The sequence below is a fragment of the Mustela nivalis genome (assembly GCF_964662115.1).
Source record: "Mustela nivalis genome assembly, chromosome: 5".
NCBI lineage: Eukaryota > Metazoa > Chordata > Mammalia > Carnivora > Mustelidae > Mustela > Mustela nivalis.
Window position 1 is genome coordinate 69409136 of NC_139024.1, and position 25503 is coordinate 69434638.

General features: G+C 39.9%; 1 long non-coding RNA gene and 1 pseudogene across 5 annotated transcripts in view; one reads left to right on the plus strand and one right to left on the minus strand.

Annotated features, from left to right (window-relative positions):
* The window catches only part of LOC309864309, a 74833-nt gene that overhangs the window by 42428 nt on the left and 6902 nt on the right, over positions 1-25503 (plus strand). The gene's annotated exons all lie outside the window — the stretch shown is intronic.
* Positions 21238-21996, minus strand: LOC309864074 (ubiquitin-conjugating enzyme E2 C pseudogene; annotated as a pseudogene). The gene has a single exon. The product of its transcript is annotated as a ubiquitin-conjugating enzyme E2 C pseudogene (transcript).

Consider the following 25503-nt stretch of genomic DNA (forward strand, 5'->3'; position numbering starts at 1 on the left):
AACCTATTGCAAACGCCCCTAACTGGCCTCCCTCTGCTGGCCTCTGGCCCACTCTAGGAATTTGTGTGCACCTGCACTGCAGTCCCTTTTCCAACATAAATAGGAACCTGTTGTTCTCCTTCCTTACAAATTTCTGATAAATGCCATTGCCTTCAGGGTGGAGCCCAAGCTCCTTGGCCTGTCATCTCAACCCTTCATTCTCCAGTTTTGTCTTCCATCGCTTCATCCTTACATTCTGGTGTTCACCCCCATGCCCCATAGGTCACATTGAGCTTCCCTTCTGCAACATTGTCTTTTATACCCGGCCAGTTTCAGGCTAACCAGTTCTGATAATATACCATTAGCACCAGGCTATTTTTGAATTTAACTTACATTGCTCATTTATCATGTGTCTTAGTCCCATATCCCAAAGGTCTTACCTTTGCTGTAAAGGTGCCAGTGTTACCTTTATTGTCCCCTTTACTCCCATTCCCTCTAGTGATTTTAACAGAGGACTGTGGCTTCTTGTAGTGATAACTTATTTCTCTTGACATTGGGTAATATTTGCAATATAAGGGTGCCACTGAATGGCCTCAAGATGCTGCTGTCTGTTCATTTTTTCTCAACTGAGTTGGCTATATTGTTTTTATGTTATTCTCTGAAGATTTTGTCTTCTCAGTTTATAGATAACATACATTTGTCTCTGTTTTTTTTTCAGCATTTCAACTTCATTGTTTATTACCACCTCCCCAAATTATTCATTAACTCTCTCATCCTGACAGAGACAGCAACTGAAGACTGCTCTAAATTTAGCCTGTATGTTGGAGAGAAAGTATCAATTTTGAGAGCATTCAAGTGCCCTACTGTCCACCCATGCTTTCTAATTTAGGAAAGCTTAATATTTTTCCTCTTAGATAACATAGCTCTCTGGGGTTATTTTATTTAGTTGTTGAAAGAGAGTGAGCCCAGAGTACTCATCTCCACTCAATGTTTCTCTAACGCTCCTCTACGCATTAATTCCAAATCTGTCTCTCTGACATCAGTAACAAGCCCCAGCTGCCTACCTCACAATCTCTTAGGCACTTCCACCAAGATACCGTGCTGGAACTTAAAATATAATGTCTAAAAACAAACTGTCAACATCCCATACAACAAATGACCTATCCTCCAGATAGATGCAGACCTATCAATGGTGACATCTTGGCCATAATTATCCAGGAAATTTCGTCAGCCTCTTGCCTGCTCAAACACTACTTACAGAGTGTAAATTAAACTTATAAACAAACTTGACATTCAACACACTCTTCAGGTTGAGCCTGGTATTTTTCCTACTTCATGCTCCACTATTTGCCCTTGTGAATCGTCCAGTGTGGTCGGGCATGTATTTACTGCTACAGAGAATAGTTCTTCACCATGTTTGTTTAAGTAATACTTCTGCAGGAATGTTCTCCTTTCTCTAATCAGAAAGCTGCCATGAAGTCACAGAAGGTTTCACCCCTTCCATCCACAGACTTATCCTGACTCCTTGAGTAATTTCATCCTGACTCCTTTATATTTGAGTGTGTACTGTTTCTTCAGTCCATCTTATATATATGATAGAGGATGTAATGTGACTTGTAAAAGTTAATACAATGTAAAATTAATGATGAGAATGAAACTCTTTGTAAAGAGCAGGAAGAGACGTTAACGGATAATCTGAGATGAAATGTTTGCCCTAAAGGGTCACAAATGTGGCAGACTTTCCAAGCAGCTGAGCCAAACTTCAAGCAAGGAGGATGAGTTATGTCATCCTTCTTTTATGGTTTAATTTTAGGAAAAGGAAGCACATGAAAAAGTTCTGCAGAAAGCAGCATTTTTCAGGAACGAGACATTTACGAGACAATGCATTTATAGCGTGAGTCTTTTATTCATAGGTAAATCTGGTTCACGGTGAAAAACAGACAAAGGTGCTTGCTCATGAAATTCTCCACCATCAACCCTTTAAAAAGGAAGATAGTGTGAAACTGAAGAGCTGAGATACTGGGGCGCCTGGGTGGCTCAGTGGGTTAAGCCGCTGCCTTCGGCTCAGGTCATGATCTCAGAGTCCTGGGATCGAGTCCCGCATCGGGCTCTCTGCTCAGCAGAGAGCCTGCTTCCCTCTCTCTCTCTGCCTGCCTCTCCATCTACTTGTGATTTCTCTCTGTCAAATAAATAAATAAAAAATCTTAAAAAAAAAAAAAAAAGAGCTAAGATACTGTGGTTTTGGAACTGTCCTTTCTGTTGATGTAGTAATACCAAGACAGAGAGCTTGGGGAACCTGAAAGAATAGGTGGCTTGCTTGTCCAGTTGATTCTGGCATATTGGATATACAGGAAGTATTGGACTGCAGCCGATTTCTCTGACAAGTGCTTGTTCTGCATGAAGTCTATGTGGCTGATAAAAAGTGCGAACCATATGCTTAGGGACCAGATGCACAGAAGGCAGAGTTGTCATTCTGTTGTGAAAATTTAGAAGAGAGTTGTCTTCCACCCAGACAGTCAGCCTGCTTCATCTCAGATGACCAGAAATGGAGCCAACTTGCTCTCACCTCCAAACGAAAAAAATAAAAAAAAAAAAAACAAAAAAACCCCTGTATTAGAACATGAGAGTGTACCCATAAAATGGTTACAATAATTTTACATATAAATGAGTCTATGGAAAAAGTCTAGAAACAGAAAAAATTAATTTTTTTAAAATTAAATTTTATCAAAATGGCAGAGTTCTGGGGTGAATGACTTCTGGTCTTAAAATTTGCATGGTTGTTAAAAAACAGACTCTTAACTTTAGAGAACAAATGGGTGGTTACCAGAGGGGACGTGGTGGTGGTGGGGGGGGGTTGGGCAAAACAGGTGAAGGAGATTAAGAGTACATTTATTATGATGAATACTGAATAATGTATAGAATTTTTGAATCACTATATTGTACACCTGGGATTAATATAATACTGTATGTTAACATGCTGGAATTAAAATTTTTAAAAAGATCCATTCATCTGTTGATGGACATCTAGGTTCTTTCCATAGTTTGGCTATTGTGGACATTGCTGCTATAAACATTCGGGTGCACATGCCCCTTTGGATCACTACGTTTGTATCTTTAGGGTAAATACCCAATAGTGCACAATGGAATACTGTGCAGCCATCAAAAGAAATGAAATCTTGCCATTTGTGACAACATGGGTGTAACTAGAGCGTATCATGCTTAGCGAAATAAGTCAAGCAGAGAAAGACAACTATCATATGATCTCCCTGATATGAGGAAGTGGTGATGCAACATGGGGGCTTAAGTGGGTAGGAGAAGAATCAATGAAACAAGATGGGATTGGGAGGGAGACAAACCATAAGTGACTCTTAATCTCACAAAACAGACTGAGGGTTGCTGGGGGGAGGGGGTTTGGGAGAAGGGGGTGGGATTATGGACATTGGGGAGGGTATGTGCTTGGGTGAGTGCTGTGAAGTGTGTAAACCTGGTGATTCACAGACCTGTACCCCTGGGGATAAAAATATATGTTTATAAAAAATAAAAAATTAAAAAAAAAAAAAAAATTTAAAAATAAATAAATAAATAAATAAAATAAAAAAAATTTTTAAAAAGACAAAAAAAAATGCTCAGTTGTTAAGATAATTGTTAAAAAACAAATAAAAATGTGATAAAAGACTTTCCAAAAAAAAAAAAAAGAGAAAAAAGCTTTCCATCTTCTCCAACTAAGTTAATTGGGTAAGAGTCAGAGTCAGCTTGAATGTGTTTAAGAAAAAACGCTTCTAGCAACAGCTTATATTTGACATTCCCATCCCTTTGCCTCCAGTGGAAAGACTAACCCAAGGCAAATGAAGTGAACTGGGTTTGTCCTCTTCCCTTATTGTCCTCTAAATAACATCCTTTCCCTAGTTAAGGCCCTAATACTCTTGAAAGATCTGATGCTAGTTTCCAGAGGATCCGTTCTTCTCTCTACCCCAGGCTCACAGAGACATAGACAATGTTTTCTGGTATTATTTAATTAGCACCAACAATATTTAATCCCCTAAGACTTCAATCTGATGTCTTAGAATTTACCTCTGTGCTTTGTTATTTTTACCTCTGGAGATATTATGATGTTGGGCAGGATACGACAGGGCAGAGGAAGCACATGATGATACTGCATGTCCTATAGTTTGTTGTAAAGTTGATAAATATCCATTACTGAGAACCTAAAATAAAGTGATTCTGAGGTTATACTTTCTGGTAATCTAACAATTCTAGGAGAGATCTAGATACTTCATTATTTTGCTCATAGAGATTCTAGTATTTGTTTTGCTTAGGTATTAACTCCATGTTATTCAGAAAGGTTCAAGTAGATCTCTCAGTTTTCTCCCCTTCCTCTGGCTACCCTGATTCTTTCTGTTTAGGGGAGAGTCCAGTCATTACTATGTCTTATGGTTTCCTCTGCTTGGAACACTCTACCACTGGATACCCACGCCTCCATGAAGGTTTTCTTTCACCTTCTAAGTGCCAGTGATAATGTCACCTCAGAGACCCTTTCTACAGTCATCAAATGTAAAATACCCTTTACTTTTTTTTTAATACCTTTTACTTTTGTATGCCTTATCCAATCACCCTATTTTATGTTTTCCGTATCTAAGAACATACATTATTTCTTGCTTCCCAATGTCTTTCTCCAATCTCCCACTAGAATGGATGATTTTCTATCTTGTTCATTGTTCATTTCCAGCTCTTATTACAGTGCCTAGTAGATAGAAGTTGCTCAATAAATATTTGTTGAATGCTGAGTGACTGGATGAATATAGGAGACTTACCTTAGTGGGGGCAGCTCTTGGGTAAGGGAAAGTCTTGAACTGACAGTCAATGGAACAGTGCATTTTCATCTCACTGGAGAAGGTTCACAAACTTATAACACTACTATTGTAGACCAAGAGATGAAGAATAAAGAAGCAGTTGGAGTAGAGGGCCTGGAAATCTGAAAAGGTGCTTTCTGAGCACTTGAATAGATGTAGAAGAGAAGAAAAGAGAGATAATTTCATCTAGAATTTGAAATAACTTATGGAATGAAAACAAGAATACCCACCTACCTGGTTTTAGAGATATCTTTTGAAAATTTTCTGGTTTTGGTCTTGTCCATGCTCTCCCATAATATTCCTTGAATGAATAAATTAACAAAAGAAATGTAAGAGGCACAAAACACAAACTTTGGCACTCTTTCTGAAAGAAGTAGGCAGCCTGACCTCAAACACAATTGCAGAGTTGGTCTTTAGCATTTCAGTCTATTCAGAACTTGCACAGCAGTGCCCAGTTTTGGCTACCCCTTCTAGACGCTGTCCCAGTTCTTTTCTGATCCTTCTTTCAGTACTTTTCTCCATTCAACAGCTCAAGCCCTGCTCGAGCTAATGTGGGGGTCAACTTTTTGGGAGGGTGGGACATGTGTAATTGTTAGCATTTCTTGAATCATACTGTCAAGAACTGTGAGTGGTCTAAAAATTTTATCCTACTTATAAGTCAAGAAGTTCGACTGTTTCTGTTTCCTGGCTAAATTCTGCCAGAATAGAAGATAAGAGACTCCTGGATTAGAGATTTAAAAAACTTTATTACTTACAGCAAAAGCAGAAGCCAGAGACTGGTGCCCCAGAGTTGCACAAGGGGGTGGCCCAGCTGGGCCTAGATGGAAGCCTTGACCCCGCAGTGAGTTGCATTATAAGAAAGGAACATTGAACTTGGGAAATCTGCCGTGTTCATAGTAAGTGGAAGCAAGTCTCCTCTTTGTCTTGGGTAGTTGTCACTTCATCTCTAAAAGTTGTAAGCCCACCCTGAAAAATGGCTTGAGTAAACAGTGGTCAGACCCTTACATTCTTGGGGTCCCTGGCAAGGAATTATAGAGGAGCTCAGGGTCAATAGTGGATTGCTTCTCCCAACAAGTACCACATGAGATGTGAAGAGAGGTGAGTTTTGATAGACACACATGGCAAAGAAAAGATGGAATGGTTGATTAAGTAACACCGTAAAGGCTGATAAAAACTTAAAATTCTTTTTCAACACCCAAGTCAGAAGTTATTTGAACATTTGGAACCTTGTAATTCTAAGTGGTATATTCTATACTCAGATTCATAGTGAGAACATGTTCCTTTAGCAGAGTTTTAAAAAACAACAGTTCCTGAAAATATGATTCATAAGTTCAGATCATGGCATTTTCCTCCTTCCCTCTCCCCCAGCCCCTGGCAATCACTAATCTTTTTACTGTTTCCACGGTTTTGCCTTTTCCAGATGTCGTCTAGTTGTAATTATACAGTATGTAGCCTTTGCAGATTGGCTTCTTCACTTTGTAATACATATTTAAGTTTCTTCCATGTTCTTTCAAGACCTCATAGCTTTCTTTCCTTTTTTTTTTTTTTTTTTTAGTACTGAATAGTAGTTCATTGTCTGGCCGTACCATCCTATCATACATTTTTCTACTCATCTACTGAAAGACATCTTGGTTGCATCCCAGTTTTGGCAATAATGAATCCAGAAACTATAAGACATCCATATGCAGGTTTTTGTGTGGGCATGTATTCAACTAATCTGGGTAAATACCAAAGAACAGGAGTACTGGATTGAATGGTAAGAGTATGTTAGTTCTGTAAGAAACAGCCCAAATGTCTTCCAAAGTAGCTGCACCATTTTGCATTCCCACCAGCAACGAGTCGGAGTTCCAGTTGCTCCACATCCTCACCAGCACTTCCTGTTCCAGACTGTGGCCGTTTCAATAGGTGTGTGGTTTTAAAATTTGCATTTCCCTGATGAAATACAAAGTGGAAGGTGTTTGCATGTGCTTATTTACTATCTGTTGTTTTTGATGAAGTGTCTGGTCAGCCTTTTTGCCCAACGGTAAATTGGGTTGTTAGTTTTCTTACTATTGAGTTTTAAGATTTCCTTGTATATTTTATTTTATTTTTTAAAATATATTTTTTAAAGATTTATTTATTTATTTATTTGACAGAGAGAGATCACAGGTAGGCAGAAAGGCAGGCAGAGGGGAGGGAGGGAAGCAGGCTCCCTGCTGAGCAGAGAGCCCGATATGGGGGTGGATCCCAGGACCTCGAGACCATGACCTGAGCTGAAGGCAGAGGCTTAACCCACTGAGTCACCCAAGTGCCCCTCCTTGTTTATTTTAGATAACAGTAGTTTATCAGAGGCTTTTTATTAAAAAAAAAAAAAGTTTGCTTTATTATTACTCTTTTCTTCTGCGTTGCGTATTCTGCTGGTTAATTATGATTGAACAACCATAGCTTGACAATGTCAGCCACATTGTAAAAGCTAAGTTTGCCAAATTTAGAAATATTTTGCATGAGAGGGTGTAGGTGTGGCAGAAAAGTAGGGTGATAGGGAGGATGTAGGGAGTAGGGAGGATGAAACAACATAGCCTTTTAAAAAATGTCATGTTAAAATAAAATTGCCTCTCTAATGAAGTAAATGACACAGCCTTTTTGTGTGTGTATAATGTTGGGAAACCATAGTTTTCTGTTCTGATTTAGATTGGGATCTTTTAAATTCTTACTGAGGCATTCCCAAGACACTTTAACAAGGGAATTTTTGCGAAGCAGTGTTTTGATCAATTTGCAAGATAAGTTTTGCCTGAGCTTAACTAGGTCGTGCTTTCTATTCTCTTCTATCTCAGCAGAAACACACTTTATCAAAGGCCAGAGAGACCAAAAGTAGGATGTACTTTTTAAAAAGGTGGGTTTGAAATGTTAACAAATTAGTTCTATAATTTTAAATAGCTTCAAATTTAAATACCAAAGTGCTTGAGTGACCCAGCTTTCGCTGAGATCACTACTCCATTGCAATTTATCTTTCTTTCTGAACACCTTGAGCATGCGGAGGTCTGCAGCATAGATTTGACAGTTGCAATTTAATGATTGATTTTGGCAACATAGTCTTGTCTTGGGATTTCATTTAATTTTCCAAGTTTTCCTCTCCACAACAGAAACTAAAACCCTTGTGTATTAGGGCATTGCAGAGAGACAGAACTAATAGTTTATGTCTATACAAACAGGACAGAGATTTATTTTAAGGAGTTGGTTCATGGACCTGCAAGGGTTGGAAGTCCGAAATCTGTAGGGCTGGTTGGGGATTCAGGTAAGAGTTGATGTCGTCTTGATTCCGAAATCTGAAGGCTAAGCCAATGGGCTAGAAATGCAGGTGGAATTCTGTGTTGGAGTCTTAGAACAAAAGTCCATGTTACATAAAGCTCAGTTTGTCCTGGAAGCCTCCAGCTGAGGCCCAAGAGGCCCATTCACATTCTGGAAGGTGATCGGCTTTATGTAAGGTCAATTACCTGTAAATGTCAATCATATCCAATAATACCTCCAGAGCAACATCTAAACTAACATACAATCAAAAAACTGGGCACCATAACCCAGCCTGCTGATACATAAAATTAACCATCACAGTTTGAGAACAGGAGTTCTAGAGTCCAGCTCTTTGTGTGTTGCCACAGTGTTTATCACCTACTGAAAAAATATATCCCGGGTAAGTACAGACTGGCTAAAGGAATATTAGTTGGTCTTCTGAAAATCACTTGTATTACTTCATAAATGAAAATGCCAGAGCACCCGGGTGACTCAGTGGGTTAAGTCTCTGCCTTCGGCTCAGGTCATGATCTCAGGGTCCTGGGATCGAGCCCCACATTGGGCTCTCTGCTCAGCATTGAGGCTGCTCCCCCACCCCCTACCGCCTGCTTCTCTGCCTACTTGTGCTCTCTCTTTCTTTGTCAAATAATAAATAAAAACATCTTTAAAAATTTTAAAAATAAATGAAAATGCCAATGGTATCTGATGTAGGAAAGATGTTAGGGTTTAAAGCCTATAGCCAAGAAAAAATTCTTGAGGTGTCTTTGATGCAAAAAGGTGGTTTTATTAAAGCATTGGGACAGGACCTGTGGGCAGAAAGAGCTGCACTGGGGTCGTGAGGAGTGGCCCACTGTATACTTTCAAGTTGGGGAGGGGTTAAGGATAGCCTAAGTCTCAAGGAATTTTGGAAACCAGGTTTCCAGGGCCTTGGGGAAATGTTATTTATTACTGTCTAATAAAACCTGAGTCATGAGACCCTTCAGATGTGTATCAGTGGTTTATATGCTTAGGGGTGTAGAGACAAAGTAAGTTTCCAAAAGAAATTTTACATGCTAAAGTAGACTCACAGGACCCTGAGGCTAAGGTTGCTTTTTACCCTTAGTGAAGTATTAACATCGAGGCAATTGAATCCCTTGAGGAATATCACTATGCTTACTTCAAAGACTTGTCAATGCACTGTAGATAGTAAGGAAATTTAATAACTTTTCTTCTGTCTTTGTTTCCCACATCAGTACCCAGACATAATCTTTAAAGATTTTTTTTATTTATTTATTTATTTATTTATTTATTTATTTGAGAGAGGGGGAGAGAGCATGTGCAAGAGTAGGGAAGAGGAGCAGAGGGCAGAGGGAGAAAGACACAGAGCCTGACCCCGGGGCTTGATCCCAGGACCACAAGATCATGATCTGAGCCCAGATCAAGAGTCAGATGTTTAACCGACTGAACCACTTGGGCAACCCCAGATATAATTTTTAAATATTAGATGCATAGATAGGCAATACCAGTATTGGGTCTTTAAAAATTAGCCACAAATAAGTTCAATAGGAAGAAATAGCATTTTAGGAAATGGAAACAACATGCAGGATTGAAGGTGTGAAAGAGACCTGAGGGCTGGATAGGGTTGGGTCTGGGTGTCCTCATGGCAGACTCACTGTGTGGAAGGTCATGATACTTTGGATACCAGAGGGAATCAAGGGGAGAGCTTTTCATGGGAATAAAGGGTGGTCACTGAAGGATCTTGAGCAGGAGAGTGATATAATAACAATGGTTTTTTTTAAGAATCTGCATCTGACAACAGTATTTGGACTAGAGAACAAGAGGCAGACCAGGTCAGTTCAGGTCCCCTGAGAAGCAGTGGCTCATGTGGAGGGTTTTGGAGGAGGGAGGCTATGAAAGATAAAGGAGCAAGGGAAGGCGGGAAGAGCCTCGGGAGACACACTGGCTGACAGGATGGCCACCAACACATGGGACAATGGAATATTCACAATGTGGTTAGGCTGAACTGAGGTATATAAAACACTCCCTGGAGTTCTAAAACTTCCTACCCCGAGAAATAAAAACCCGCCATACACATGAGAATGTAAAGTATATCTTTAATGACTCTGAAAATGTGACCCTATGTTGAGATAATATTTTGAGATAAATTAAAGATATCATTCTCTCTATATGTTTATAATTAAAATTTATTCCATCTGTTTCTTTTTCCTTTTGTAATGAATTCCTTGAAAATTTGAGATTATGTACATGACTCACTCACTTTATATTTCTTCTGGTTGGTTCTGCTGCCATACTTGTGACAGGAGAGAGGAAGGAGGATGGGGCAGGAACGTGGACGGCAGATCTAAGGAAGCTGGAGTCAGGCTGATGGGGAGTCCCCGAGCAAGGGCCAGCCTTTAGGAGAGTTTGACGGTGTGTAGGACTGGGTTGGCACCAGTACCTGCACCATGTTCAGTCATTGGCTGGGGCCATCCTGGGGGAGGGGTGGTCTGGGTGGGAAGGCAGTGGGGGTGTCCAAAAGGGCATCAGCTGGAGGTAGTCCATGGACTATCCTCCCTCAGCAAATTCTTTGGAAAGAGATATGAGTTCTGCATCTTCAATGTTCCTCATAAACCAGTCCTTGTCAAGGTAATTTAGGCAGCTATATCTGGTTTATGTGCCACTGCTGTCTGGCCTGTCACTATGACTTTTTAGCCTAGTATTTGCAGATAGTGCCAACACGGCGGTCTGTAAAAGGCCCATCCTCAGGAGCTCCAAAACTTCTTAGCTTGTTCACTTTCTAAGACTCAGGGACAGGAAAGAAGTGCAGGAGACTCCGGGATAGATTAATGCATTTGCTTTTGACTGCCTTTCCCATGACACTATAACTTACTGCTCTTCTAGAGCCATTGCTCCGTCAAAATTGAGGCTGTGACTTGTGAAGTTCTCACTCGGTCTATGTTCTCTAAAAAGACACCAGTAAGCTGTAACACTGTAGAACTCTAAGGATTTCCATTCTAAGTTCTGCATTCCAGAGAAGATTATTTCCATAAAATGTATATGGCTTTTAAAATTGATAAGCCCATCTTGTGTTGGATTTTAAGCTCTAATGAGAAATGGTTCTGTCCTCAGAGAGATTGCAACTGGGCTCGTGTACAAAATGCAAGGGATGTAGCTTTCTCTGAGTATGGCTTTTTTTGTGAAGCTGGGTGATTGCAAAGAGGAGAGGAGAGATTTAGATACCATGGTTTTGGATGAAATCGTCAGTCCTGTTAGGAAGGCAATACAACAGTTTAAAAAAAAAAAGATACTTTAAAATGCAACTGGAACCATCCTTACCTTGCCCTGAATTGTCATTTTTTCTCTGTGTTGACATTAAATCTTGAAAGAAGCGTGGAGGGAAGTTTATCACACAGATAAGAAGTCCCAGTAAGTGAATCCCCTTCCATGAAGTCAATAATTATTCTGTAAGAATAATAATCATTAAATCATCATTAAATAATAATAAACATGGTAGGTTATGGATATTATTAGGTGTAGGGGAGAAAAAACTCTTGTGTATATTTTTCACAAATTGCAGACCTGTCAACATTGACTTTAATCCATAAATAAGAGAGTAGAGGGACGCCTGGGTGGCTCAGTTGGTTAAGCAGCTGCCTTCGGCTCAGGTCGTGATCCCAGCGTCCTGGGATCGAGTCCCACATCAGGCTTCTTGCTCAGCAGGGAGCCTGCTTCTCCCTCTGCCTCTGCCTGCCATTCTGTCTGCCTGTGCTCGCCCTCTACCCCCCTCTCTCTCTGATAAATAAATAAAATCTTAAAAAAAATAATAAAAATTAAAAAAAAAAGAGAGAGTAGAGATTAGGGAATAATTAAGAGTTTAGACTTTGAACATCCATCAGTCTCCCTCACTTAACATCTGGACTTGAGCAAGTTATTTAGCCTTTCTGAGCCTCTGTTGATTTTACTGTAAACTGGAATGTTCATGGTACTCAGCCCAAGTAACTGTTGTGAGAAGTGATTGACGTAATACATATAAATACTTAGCATTGTGCCTAACACATACAAAATGCTCAGGAAATAGTTGTTAATCTTACCTGAAGAGACAGGAACTACTCCAAGCCATCAGCTATTCAAGAAAAGATCATCTTTCTTGTCTTTCTAACTTGACTGCTAGATCCCCCCTGTCAAGTTTAGCAAGAAAAAGTCTAATATAAATCAAACGTCAGCCTCCTGTCCTTACCCTCTATTATAAAACCTATATAAACCGTCTATAGCTCTTGAGGTGCAGAAAGAAGTGGATAATTCCTGATTGTACACCAGGGGGCTGCCATCATGATACTGCAATTGAAAACAGGCAGGTCTAATAGAACCTCCCCTCTGCCTGTGAGCAGGCTCCTAAGACTAGGGTGATCAGCTGGCCCTCCTTTGCCCAGGATTCTCTCGGGTTTGCATTGAAAGTTCTGACTCTTGGGACTCCCCAGGAGCAAATGGGGACAGTGTGGCCACCCTTAGGTAGGGACCCAAGTCTACTCATTTTTTGTCCACTGGAAGTGGCTGATCCTAAAATGGGAATGATTGTATGGGGCTGAAAACCTGGGTCCTGGCACTTACCCTGGTAACCTACAAGGTCACTATGACTGGGCCACAACCCTCTTCCATCTCTTCCCTCCCCTTTCTAATGGTCCTGTTTAATGCCTGATAGACCTGGGATATGAAAACAGCAGTTGATTTAAGAGTTGTCTTCCTAGCAGCATACTTCTCCTGAGAATTCTCTATTATGTTCTGAAGCTCCCCAAAGGGCTGGTAAGGTTCCCCATGTCAAAGACTCAAAGGACTGGCTCCACTGTAAAATTGGGCATGTGGGAATGGGGAGCAGTAATTCTAGAGTTGAACGCAAAACAGATAATTTCTCAAGAGGTGAACTTTTACCCTGTTGTGCCATTGCCATCAGCTTTCTCGAAATTGGCTTTGCCCGTATATGTCAGTCTAGCTCATTAACCCAAACCACACCCAATACTTTCTGGGGGCTTTCCTTGCTCTTTGACTTTATTATAAAAACTCTAGTTTTGTTTGCTGCAAACACCCCAGGTTTCTTCCAGAATGACTTCCTGTCAAAACCAAGAAGGGAGTGAGATAGAATGGACTGCTACAATCCTAGCTTGTCTCCTTGCCTCTGGCTCTTCCTTCTTTAACCCATGCTGCAGGAATGTCAAATTAAGCTTCAGTTTTGAAACATTGCTGTCACCAAGGTTGTGGGTCTGATCCCGCTTTTTTCCTTTTAAGTTTACATGCAGTTTAAATTTCAAATCTTAGCTTGACAACTAAGGGCTTCTACACACTGGACTTGCCTTCCATTCAATCGCCCTCTCTCATTATCCTCATGATGAAACTTCCAGAGAGACAGGCAAGTCCTGCTGGCATGGCCTTGCACATCCTCATTTCAGTGTCTTGAACAGCCATATCTTCTCCTTCTTATGCAGAATGACCCATCCTTCAAAGATGAGCTAAGGCTACCCCATCGCTGAAGGTATCTTTGACCTTTCTGTTTCTCAGCGGTCCCTCCCTCTCCTAGAGCTGGAGAGAAGAAGCTGGGATCCTGATCTGGAAAATGAAGTGAGTCTGGAGAGGAAGAGAAGATGTCAGGTGGAATTGAACTAGCTCCTTGGGAAAGTTTCCTGGAGTAGATGGTAGGACTTGATACTTCAAATTGTCAGAAAAACTGAAAACCTCTTTTCTTCGACACATGCATTTCAGACTCAAATCAGAGGAAACTTCGTGTTGGCCATGTTGTCATACCCATGGATTGCTGATCATTGGCTCTATGTAACACTAATGTTACCTAATGACTTCAACACTCATCATCCTTTGGCTTTTCAATATCTAACTCTCTTTCCTAATAACACCCCAACTACCATTTGGGAAAACTCCCATTATGTAGACTTGGTGGCAGTTTGTACCTAGAAGCATGTGATACAGGCTTAGTTTAATGAGTGCTTTGCAATTTCAGTCTTGACAGAAGAATCTAGAGCTGGTTGGGTCTGTCTTTTGCAGGAGCGGTAGTGATGTGTGTGGACCAGGTCCTGCTGCCCTGTCTGTTGTTTGACTATGATTACCTAGCCCTTAAGACCTCTCCTGTCCCTTCATGCTTCTCAGATCTGGTCCTCCCTCTTCCCATCCTTTCTGTGATGCCAGATATTCCAATAATTTCTCTTGTTTTGCTCGAGATGTCCAGATTTGGTTTCTTTCACTTATGTTCAAGAATTTTGTCTGATAATAAATATAATAGTAATACTAATCAGCATTATTTTTATAACAATAAGCTAACAATTACTGAGCACATTTGCAATGCCAAGCACCATTCTTAACGTTTACATGTCTTAACTCCCTCATCCTCGCAAGAGCCATTGAGGTAAGTGTTATTGTTCTGGTTTCCAAAGGAGGACGTTGAATGCAAGAGAGTGCTCAAATTGGCTAATATACGGCAGAGTCAGAATTTGAATCCACCCAATCTCTTAACCAGACTATTCAGAAATTTCTATCAGAGAGTGGAGTTTTGAGTAATAGACCTTTAAGGAAATGTGGGGAATTGGAGACAATTTCAATCTGAGAGAGTATAGAAGGAACTGAATGTCCTATTATTGTTTTGGGTTGGTAATCCAGTAGCCTGTGCTTTGTAATGACAAGATAGTGAATGAAATGATTGCCTGTGGACATCTATGTTTCAGGATCCATTGAGGATAATGTTCTGGCAGACCATGTTACCACCATAAAAAAGTGTGACAGATATGAAAAAATTGATGGGTAGCTGCTTCTGATTACATTGGATGGTTTAAAGTCAGAGGGCGATAAACGCAGATCTTTAAATTCTCAGTTTAAGCCATGGAAAGAAATTTAGGGATGTATTGTAACCACGATGAAAGAATTTATTACCTTGCAGCTATAAACCTGTAATAGCCAAAATTCAGAAGTAGATATTTTTTATTCTAAAAGATGCCAAATTACATCAATTCAATAAATGTTTTGCTATATATGTCATTTCCATAAAAATGTGGTCATCCATCAAAAAAGAGTAGGCCATGGACAGTGGGGTGAGATCCATGAGAGAACTTGCATCTGAAGAACCCAAATCCTCACCCTATACTGTATGGAGTTTCCATTTCCCAAGGGCACAATTTCTCCTTCCTGTTGGGATGAGATTGTTCTTCTCTTGCTTCAAGACTATTCTTTTGCCTGAGGAAAGAGTTCTTGAAGGAAGAACTAATTTTCTAAATTTCCTACCTGCCTTGACACTTCACAGAGAAATAATTGGAGTTAAATCTCAACTTGACTTGAGCACAATTACAAAATCATTCTTTTGATGAGAAGGTTTATATACCATAAGAATTCCAAGCGCTGCTAATGTTATAGGAAAATAATCTGTGGATTGTGTGGGGCGAAGACTGACGGTGCTTGACAAATCAGGAGGAATATAATTATATTTCTGACTAAATTTTTAAAGATGGATGTGCTTAGCAAGCATTTTTGCATCCAGAGCAAGCCTGAGTAGCCCTCTGTGGTTCCAATAATTTGTTTGGCTAATTAACCCAAACCCAGTTTCTACTCTAGCCCACAAAATATTGGGCCTGATGAAAACAGTTCTTGGCATAGAATAAAAGAACATGCTATTTTATACATGGAGAATATGGAGTGATCCCTTGGAAGCATCTTACCCAACGACATCATAAATTGTCTTAACAATCTACTGTCTTCAGTAAGATCTTCATCCATACATTGGTAAAGGAAACATAATTTCTGAAGACTGGAGATTCTGGTCGGAGACCAGACAGTAGATATGGGCTACCTCATTTCATGGTCAACTAGAGCATGCAGAGGTGGCAGAGACCACATAACTCTACTTAACTACCAGAGACAAAATGGGCATTATTTCCATAATGGTCAGTAGGGTCAGCATCCTAATATAAATGGTCTGACCCAAAGAGATTTTTTTCATATAGATTATGGATACTAGGGTCTGTGAACTAAAGGATAATTGCTCGTAATAATCTGTTTGCAATTTTTTTTTTAACTCCTTATCGCTAGATGCTGATTTTTGCTGATTCAAATGCTTAAGCCTAAAGGTAGGAATGCTTCCAACTTGGATACAACAATGATGTTAGTGAATTGGATGCCACACTGTTACTATCAAGATCAAAAGGGATTACTTGTCTTGGCTATCAAAGAGGTCTTGGCTATCAAAGAAAAATACAGTTTTGTTCTCAAAGGAGCTAAGGAAGAGCATAAATTAAATCCATGTGATCTCTGGGAACCTCCTCCTTCTCCCATGTATCTCTTTAATGCAACTTCCTACATACAGTACCTACGGGGGCTCAGTCCCTCCAGTAATAGGTTGTGGGTAACTCAATAAAGCCAGGAATTGCAACCACCTATGCTGACTAAAGCAAAAGGAACATGGGATGTGCCAAAGAGAAGGAAAGTCAACAATCGAAGCGTAGCTGCCTCTGATAACATTGAATGTTGAAAATCAGCAATAAATTCATAATTATTTATAGAAATTAAGACTAGAACCTCAACTACATTTACTTTCCATTCTATCATGTATATATACATATCTTAACTGAACTCTTTCTCCTCTCTCACCTACTTTGTAGGATGAATCCTTTTTTTAAATCACATCTTGCAAATATGGGAAACATATATCATCTAGAGATCCTGGATTAAGAGCTAGGAAGTAGTAACTACTTAATTTAGACAGTTCCCTTTGGGAAGCAGTGAGAGTGATTTCAGTTCCTATTACACTTGTGTTACACAGGAAAAAAAATCTGTGGACCCAAATGGGGATACTGTAAGGAACCCTTGTAATTTTTCACTGTTTAATCTTTAATACTCCTTCCTGTTTGCACCCCACTCACCATTTTGGGAAGATTCCCATTTTATGTAGTCTACTGGAGACTGCCTTCCTTTTTGGAAGCTAAAGAAGTCAGGTTCTTGCCTGTCCCTGTATCTTACTGCTGCAGAACTACTTGGATTGGTTTGACCAGCTAGGCAAACCTAGAACTTTCAACTTCAAGAAAATTCTCCAAGAATCTGGAGATTGGAATCAGAGCCTTCATCTGAGTAGCAGTGGTGTTGGTCTGAGGCTGGGAGGATGGGGCTCCACAACCTGGATGGGATTCCTGATGCCTCACAGGAACCCTGGGCTCCTTATTTTCCAGATCGGATTCTCCAGGCTTGCTGTGGTTCCCTGAGACCTCAATCTTTCCATTAAATTGCCTTTTTGCTCAGGATAGCCAGATTTAGGTTCTTCTGTTTTACCCAGAAATGCCATTATATAAATTCAAATGATAATTTTAGTTCTTCAGCCTACAAAAAAATATTGTAGTTGAAAGTAGCTCTCTGTCAAAGTTGAAAACTTTAATTTATTTTCTGTGAAGAGGTCTTCAAGTACTGTAGAGAATCAAGTTATCTGAATTCAGATGAATACTAATTTACATTCTTGGGATCTGCTCATGTTACCAAATTTCACTTTTTCTCTTTCTGTGTAATATCTCTCTCATCAGAGAATCAGAAGGGCAGAATACCACACTTCTATGTTATCACGCTGTTGACAAAATTCTTTCTCAGAGGTATTTGAAAAAGAAGAAGCCAAGTATTGTTCACCTTGATTCTAGCACCAAGGTGTATGACTGGATCAAAACATGGTGATCTCAAGCCTGTTACTTTGGTTTAGATTACTAGGCTCATGAAATGGGGAATTTCTTACTGTATTTTTTTATCCCAAACATACCCCTGATAACTACTTTTTAAAATTTTTAAATAACCCATAGTAATGCTTATAAATAAATGTTCCTCTACCCAAATGCATTATATTAATTAGACCAGAAAGGTTGATTCTGAATTTTTATTTTGTGGTTCCTGTCAGATACCTTTTTACCCATGAAATGTTTCTTCTGTTCCTTCCCAATTTTAAGGAGAAAAGAAAATGACAAAGGGTTTCATTTCTTAGCTTTATCCTGAAGAATCTTTGAGAAGGAAGCAATAGGAAGCTATGCAATATACACAACCAACACTAGTTTTTGCTGAATGACTTGTTGTCTGTGCTAAGTCAGAAGCCTACAGACAAATAGTGCCTATTTTATGTTTATTTGTTGTTTCTTTTCTCCCTCATCCCTACTTCCTCCTTCTTCTTTTTAATCTCCTCTTTTTAAACTTCCCAGCTTGTACTGGTAAGGCCTCTTATCACTCAGTACCACACAATGAAGCCTCTGGGACACCTGGGTAGAGGCTCAGTCAGTTAAGTGTCTGCCTTCAGCTCAGGTCATGATCCCAGGGTCTGGGATTGAGTACCGCATCTGGCTCCCTGCTCAGCAGGGAGCCTGCTTCTATCCCTCCCCCTGCTACTTTCTCTTTCCCACTCTCTCCTCTGCCAAATAAAATAAATAAATAAAATAAAATAAAATGAAGTCCTCTGGAGAACAAGTGGTGTGACAGTCCTCTGGCTAGTTAGAACATCAAAACAAGGTCAGAGTTTATGTGGGGCAACGTGCCAACATAAACAGCATCTGGCAGACCTTTTCACTATTCCCTCTCTGACCTCTTGGAACAGTCATGATCCCAAGATTATCTATCTGAAAGGGAATTCTTAGGTGGGCAGGTGGGATTAAGGCTAAGCCCAGAGTATCGCAACTAAATATGCAGAGGCAAGGGTTATTCACAGGGCAACACTGATGTGCCGACACCAGCCCACAGAACAAGGCCTGAAGAGTCATCTCCCAGACAGGTGCTGGTCAAGACCCTGAGACAAAGGAGAAAGAGAAAAGTGTCCACAGAGATCGCAAGATGAAGTGAGAATGGAGACTCCTTATCAGACTGGACATGGGACACAGGGTCAATGATCCCGTTTGATCCAATATTGGAGCAGGGAGGGCATTGTCAATATTCCTATGGTTGAAAACCCTCCCCCCAAATTGAGAAGGTGGAGAAGTAGAGTTCAGATACAATGGTCAAGCTTATTGTCCAGAATGGCACCTTGTCACTTCTTTCCTCAAAATCTCTAATGTACGCTGGTTACCGATAGAACGAAATCCCGATTACTTAGGTTGGTTTGGGGGTCTCATTTAACCATGTCTCCCTGACCTCACCCCTCTCTACAACCCTGAGAATCACTGACATTCTGGCCACCCTGTTTGCTTGTGTTGTTCTCACAGCCTGGTGAGTCTTTCTATTTCTTCTTCGTCTTGAGAAAAATCTTATCTCTTAGAAAAGAGCCAGCTCCAATATTGTCTCATCCATGATTCTTTGCTCTGAGCCTCCTGGTCAGAATAATGGCTTCCCTACTGGACTGATGCTTTCCATCCAGGGGAGGCCTGGCTTCCCAGCCTTGACCACCCTTCTCTCATCCTTACTCATGTGACTTGCCTCTACTCAATCTCAACCGTGATCCCGACCAGGATTAGGGGGGATTTAAAGAATTCCAGCATGGAATATCTAAGACTGATATTGACTCTGGACCCCAATTCCGTTAATTGGCTTTATGTTTGAGTCCTAACACATACTCTCAAATTTATAGCCCAGTTTTGGTGATTGTTCTCTGTGCCTCAGAACTTGTTTACCTGACTAGACTGCAAGATAACAGTGTCTATAATGTGGGCAGTCTCAAGAGTCTTATCAGAGAGCAAGTGGCTGTTCCCTTTCCATGTTGATGACCCTAAGCCTAACAGGATCATTCTTGTGAGTGGTGACAGATATGCTAGTGCCCTCATAGCTCTGCTTCTCTACTAGCATCTGTGATTATTAACTATACTGGATTCCCCTTCTTCTGCTCTGTCATAAGGGAAGACCGCAGTGTTATTGGGGGTTGGACCCTGCTGTGGTGAGATATTCTATCTTGATTTCTACCTGTAGTTGATGGCTGTGCTTCCCATACTCTACGTTCTGCTTGCCCAACTGGACTTCCCCTTCCCCCTGAAGTTGAATCTGTCCTTTCAGTGTGACTCTATCCCAGTAGACATGTCTACTTTCAAGTTCCAGCTATTCCCTCTCTGCCCAGTTCAGCCTTGGGTGCTCATGTCCTGAAGGACAAAACAACTATATAGCATCTGTTCTGTTCTAGCTTGTGTTTTGTGATTTGTGAATGTGTTTTAATCTGCTCTTTGATGTCACTCAGCTTTATATGCTGCATGGAACCCCACATGGAGCTGGGAGTCTGGAGGCATTCCATGTTGACATTAGATGATTTAGGAATCCCATGGCAGCATCCTCCTAGACATTAGCTCTGGCTTCTGTTCCAGTGGCATCCGAGTTGAGTCCCTGGCATGCTGTAATCCTTCAGGGAAGTAGGACATATTTATGGGACTCTGCAGTCTTGCTTGTCTATAGCTCATCAGCCATATTTGTCTTCCCCAAGAATAGAGTTTGATTATGTCAGTCCCTTGGCATGGAGACATGACATCCTATAACTCAGAGAACAAAGTTCTGAATTCTTGGGGTGACCTGCCTATCCCTTCAGAGGATGCCTTAATTTGCTTGTGCGAGTTATTTCTGATGACTCTTCTATTAGTTCCTAGTAACAGAGATAAACTGAGTAGCTGGATCGTCTGCTCATACACTTCTTAGTTTCCCACTTTTGTGCTTCTGTGTCTATTGTTGTAGCTCCACACTCTTGCACCAAGAAAATCCCACTCATCCTTCAAGGTCCATTGCAAACTCTCTGAAGATTTTCCTAATCGCTGCAACTAGAGATGATCTAATTCTCCATTAAACTTGATAATTTTCTCATTGGATTTTTTTTCTTTTCTTTTCTTTTTTTTTTCAGTCTTGAATTTCAGTTATTTGTGTGCTTTGTGTGTTATGTTTGTATTATGTATGTGTTATTTAAATTTTTTTTTGTTATTCACTTGACAGAGATCGTAAGTAGGCAGAGAGGCAGACAGAGAGAGAGGGGGAAGCAGGCTCCCCGCTGAGCAGAGAGCCCAACTTGGGGCTCGATCCCAGGACCCTGAGATCATAACCTGAGCTGAAGGCAGAGCCTTCAACCCACTGAGCCACCCAGGTGCCCCTGTGTGTGTTATTTTAGACGAAGAGTTCCCTGAAGGTCAGGATGGTCATCAACTCTGTTCTTAACTCTTATCCTTGGCACCTATGATGGACATTCAATAATTATTTACTATTTTTATTTTATTTTTTTTAATCCAATGTATTTATTTAATATATTCATCACAAGGGCTCAACCAGAGACTTAATTTAAAAAACAGAAACAAAACAAAAATGACACCACAGCTGAAGATACACAGTCCTAGATAGAAATGAAGAAAAAGACAGACTGTCTAAGGAGAAAATAAAAAGACAACACAAGGAGAGAGGCTGGACAGTCAGGGATCTTGGCTGGAGACCTGCTTTGAGTAGGTTTCTTGTAGGTACTTCTTAAAGGCTGTGGGGTTTTTCCAGAGCTCGGCAGCGTGTGTGTTCAAAGGACTATCAATGTTTGGTTCTCCTAGCAGGGTCTGGATGGACAGCAGGATGGTCCTGACGTCATACAGGGCTGACCACTTGTCCTTCAGGATGTCCAGGCAGATGTTCCCCTGGGTGTTCACGTTGGGGTGGTAGCAGGGTGTGAGGAATTTCACCGTGGGCGCATTGTAGGGGTAGCCACTGGGGAACTCCAAGGAGAGCTTATACCGCAGGTCTTCATACACTGTGCCAGCTGCTCCGTGGATGGTCCCCACTTATTTGAAAAGGTTGTCTGATTCAGGGAAGGCAGAAATTCCTTTGTCACCGGACATCATGAGGGTCATCAGCTCCTGCTGTAGCCTCTTGCCTACAGGTCCACGGGCGGCGCCCCCGCTGGGCTCGGCTCCTTTGCGGGCGGCGGCGACGCTGGCGGCAGCTGGGGGTCGCGGTTCTGGGAGGCCATCCGGGCGGCGCGAGGAGGGAGACAGGCACTCGGAGAGCACGACTGCAACTGCCCTATTTTTATTTTTATTTATTTATTTATTTAGCTATTTTTATTTTTATAAAGCCACGAAATATGACCAGTTTCTCAGGGTAGTGTCCCTGTGGAGAGTTTTGCTGTCTAGTCCAACCTGCATACTGGATTTTAAAATAGTGATATTTTAAATTTATCCTGCATTATAAGGCTTGAGATGAGGATACAGTAAAATTTGAAAACTTGTTATTTTTGCCTAAATCTTTCCCTCAAACACATCACCTTATTTATTCTAAACCTTCTCTGAGTCTGTAAAAGAGAGGATGACTTAGAAAATATTTGAATACTCAGAGAAAAATCTTGTCTTTCTATTGGAAATATTTGCATCCTATTATAACTTTATAGTGTTTTCCTGTGAGTTTTTAAAGTAACTTTTAAAGTAACTTTCACATGATGCTCCTTAGTTTTAATGGAAATGTTATTAAATTGGAGTAGTAACTAATCCATGATAAAGAATTCTTTTGGGATTATAGCATACATCCTTAACTGTCACATTGTAATTTGAATAAACATATCACTTTTCATATGGTGTAACAATCTCCCAATAGTGTAATTGCATTAACACTTTTTTCACCTTTTGTATTGTTTTCATATTTTCAACTTCTCAATATGAAATAAATCACAATACAGTACTGTCACTTTTGTTTTGAACTATGAATTGACATTTAAAGAATATAAGAAAAGAAGTACAAAAATCAATTATTTTATTTTTTTTAAAGATATTACTTGTTTGACAGAGAGATCACAAGTAGGCAGAGAGGCCCGTTGGCGGTGGGGAGGGAGCAGGCTCCCCACTGAGCAGAGAGCCTGATTCGGGGCTCCAGCACAGGACCCTGGAATCATGAGCTGAGCCGAAGGCAGAGGCTTTAACCCACTAAGCCACCCAGGCGTCCCCAATCTATTATTTTTTAAAGAGAGCTTCCATTGCCAATGCTCTTCCTTCCTAGCAGTAGATCCAAACTGTATCATCTCTTGTTTTCCTTCAGCCAGAGGAATGGTCAGGGTCATTTCCTATGAGAGAGGTCTGCTGACAACACATTCTATCAGCTTTTTATTTGAAGGTAAGTTATTTAACCTGCACTTCAGAAGATGTTTTTACCAGATACGGAATGCTTGATTGAGAGATTTTTTTTTTCTTTCAACATTTTAAAGATGTGGTTCCATTGTCTTCTGGATTCTACTTTTTCTGATGGAGAAGGAAACCATAAGTATTGTTGTTATCTTTATGGGATGAATTTTTTTAAACCATGGTTGCTTTTAAGATTTTCTTTCCATCTTTTGTTTTTAGAAGCTTACTTATGATCTTATCAGATGGGATTTTATTTGTTTTTATCCTGCTTGGCTTTCACTGAGTGTCCTGGATTCATGGGTTGCTGATTTCGATCAAATTTAGAAAATTTTTGTCCTTATTTCTTCAAATATAATTTTCTGCCTGATTCTTTCTCTCCTTTCCTTTTGGAACTCCCATTACATGCATATTAGACTGCTTGATATCATTTGACAGGCAATTCAGGTTCCTTTTATTTTTAAAAATTCTTTTCTTTTCCTGTGCCTCAGTTTGGGTGACTTCTATCTTCAAAGTCACTAATGCTTTCTCTTGGTATGGCCAAATATCTTTTAATGCCATCAAATGAATGTTTTATTCCAAATATTGTACTTTTTATTTCTAATATTTCCATTTAGTTCTTTTCCTTCTCAAATTTTCTACAAATTCCATATATTTCCTAAAATTCCCTACCTCACCTCTCCTACTAATCTTTTCCTATAGGTGCTTTAAATATTTTAGCTATTTCAAAACCTCTTTATGCTAATTTGAACATCTATACCATCTATTAGCCTGTTTCTATCAACTAAAATTTTTCTCTTGATTATGAGCTACATTTAGTGATTTTTAATTACATAGTTGGTGTTGTGATAGTCCATTATGTACAATCTGAATTGTGTTATTTTTTTCTGAAGAGTGTGTGATTTTTGTTCTAACAAGTAGTTGTATTATTGGAAAATCCCCTTGAGCTGTGAAATCTTGGTTTTAGCCTTTCTTAAGTGTAGGTTTATTTTAGTTTTGTCATTAGTCCCAAGGAAAATTTCTTAGTCTGAGGATAAAGACTTTTTTTCAGGGTCTATTTAGTAGCTTAATTGAAGTATAATTTACATGCCAAAAAATTCACCTATTATAAGTGCATAATCAGTGATTTTTTGCAAATTAATAGGGCTGTACAATTACCACAAGCCAATTTTTAAAAATTGTGATAAAATATACATTGTGATAAAATATACATAACATAAAAGTTGCAATTTTGGCCATTTTTAAGTGTATAGTTCAGTGGCATTAAGTACATTCACATTCACATTGTTGGGCAATTATTTCTACCATCTATCTCTGGAACCCCTTTATATTTTGCAAAACTGAAATTCTATGCCTGCCAAACAACAATTCCCCATTTCTCTCTCCTCCCAGGCTCCCAGGCCCTGAAAACCATCATTTTGCTTTTTGTCTCTGTGAATTTGATGACTCTAGGTACCTCATATAAGTGGAATCATACAGTATTTGTCCTTTTGTGACTGGCTTATTTCACTTAACATAATGTCCTCAAGGCTCTTCTATGTTGTAGAACATGTCAGAATTTCCTTCCTTTTAAAAGAGGATAATCCATATATATATATATACACACACATATATATATATATGACATTTTGTTCATCCATATATATATGAATAATTCATATATATGACATTTTGTTTATCCACCTTCCAGTTTTAGAACATTTCCATCATTTCAAAAAACTGCCTTGTGCCTTGTGTCACTACCCTCAGTCCTAGGCAACCACTGATCTGTTTTTTGTCTCTATAAATTTATTTTCTCTAACCATGCAATAAATGAATCATACAGTATGTAGCCCTTTGCATCTGGCTTCTTTCATTTAGCATATTTTGGAGGGTGAGAGTAAGTCTTTACTCCTAATGCATGTCCCTTGTGCAGTTTTAATGGAAGCCTGGGACATTCACCAAATGCTTCTAATTGGGTGGGTCTTGAAGTCTAAACTCTGTGTTCTTTATGGTGAGTGGCCACTGAAACCAATGCACAGGTCTTTCAGCTTTTCCAGCTATCACTTTCCTTCTGAGTTTCTTAGAATCTTATCCTGCATAAATACAGTTCAGAGGTTAACCAAGAATTTGAGGGACGTTAATACACAGATTTTGGGGCTCCTATTACTCTGATTCCTCCTTTTTGAGATTTGTTCTCTCAATTTCCAGCTACCGTGGTAGTCCAGGCTACTTAGGCTACTAAGATTAGGGATTTCTATTGGAGATCATCCTCCATGCCCTGGATTGAAGTGTGTCCCCCACCCCCATCCAGGGAAAAACTGAATAATGTGGGTCTTACCCCTGTCTTTGCTTCTTTTAAGTGTTGAATAACTTCTCAATTCTTCTTCCTTTTGGACTTTCTC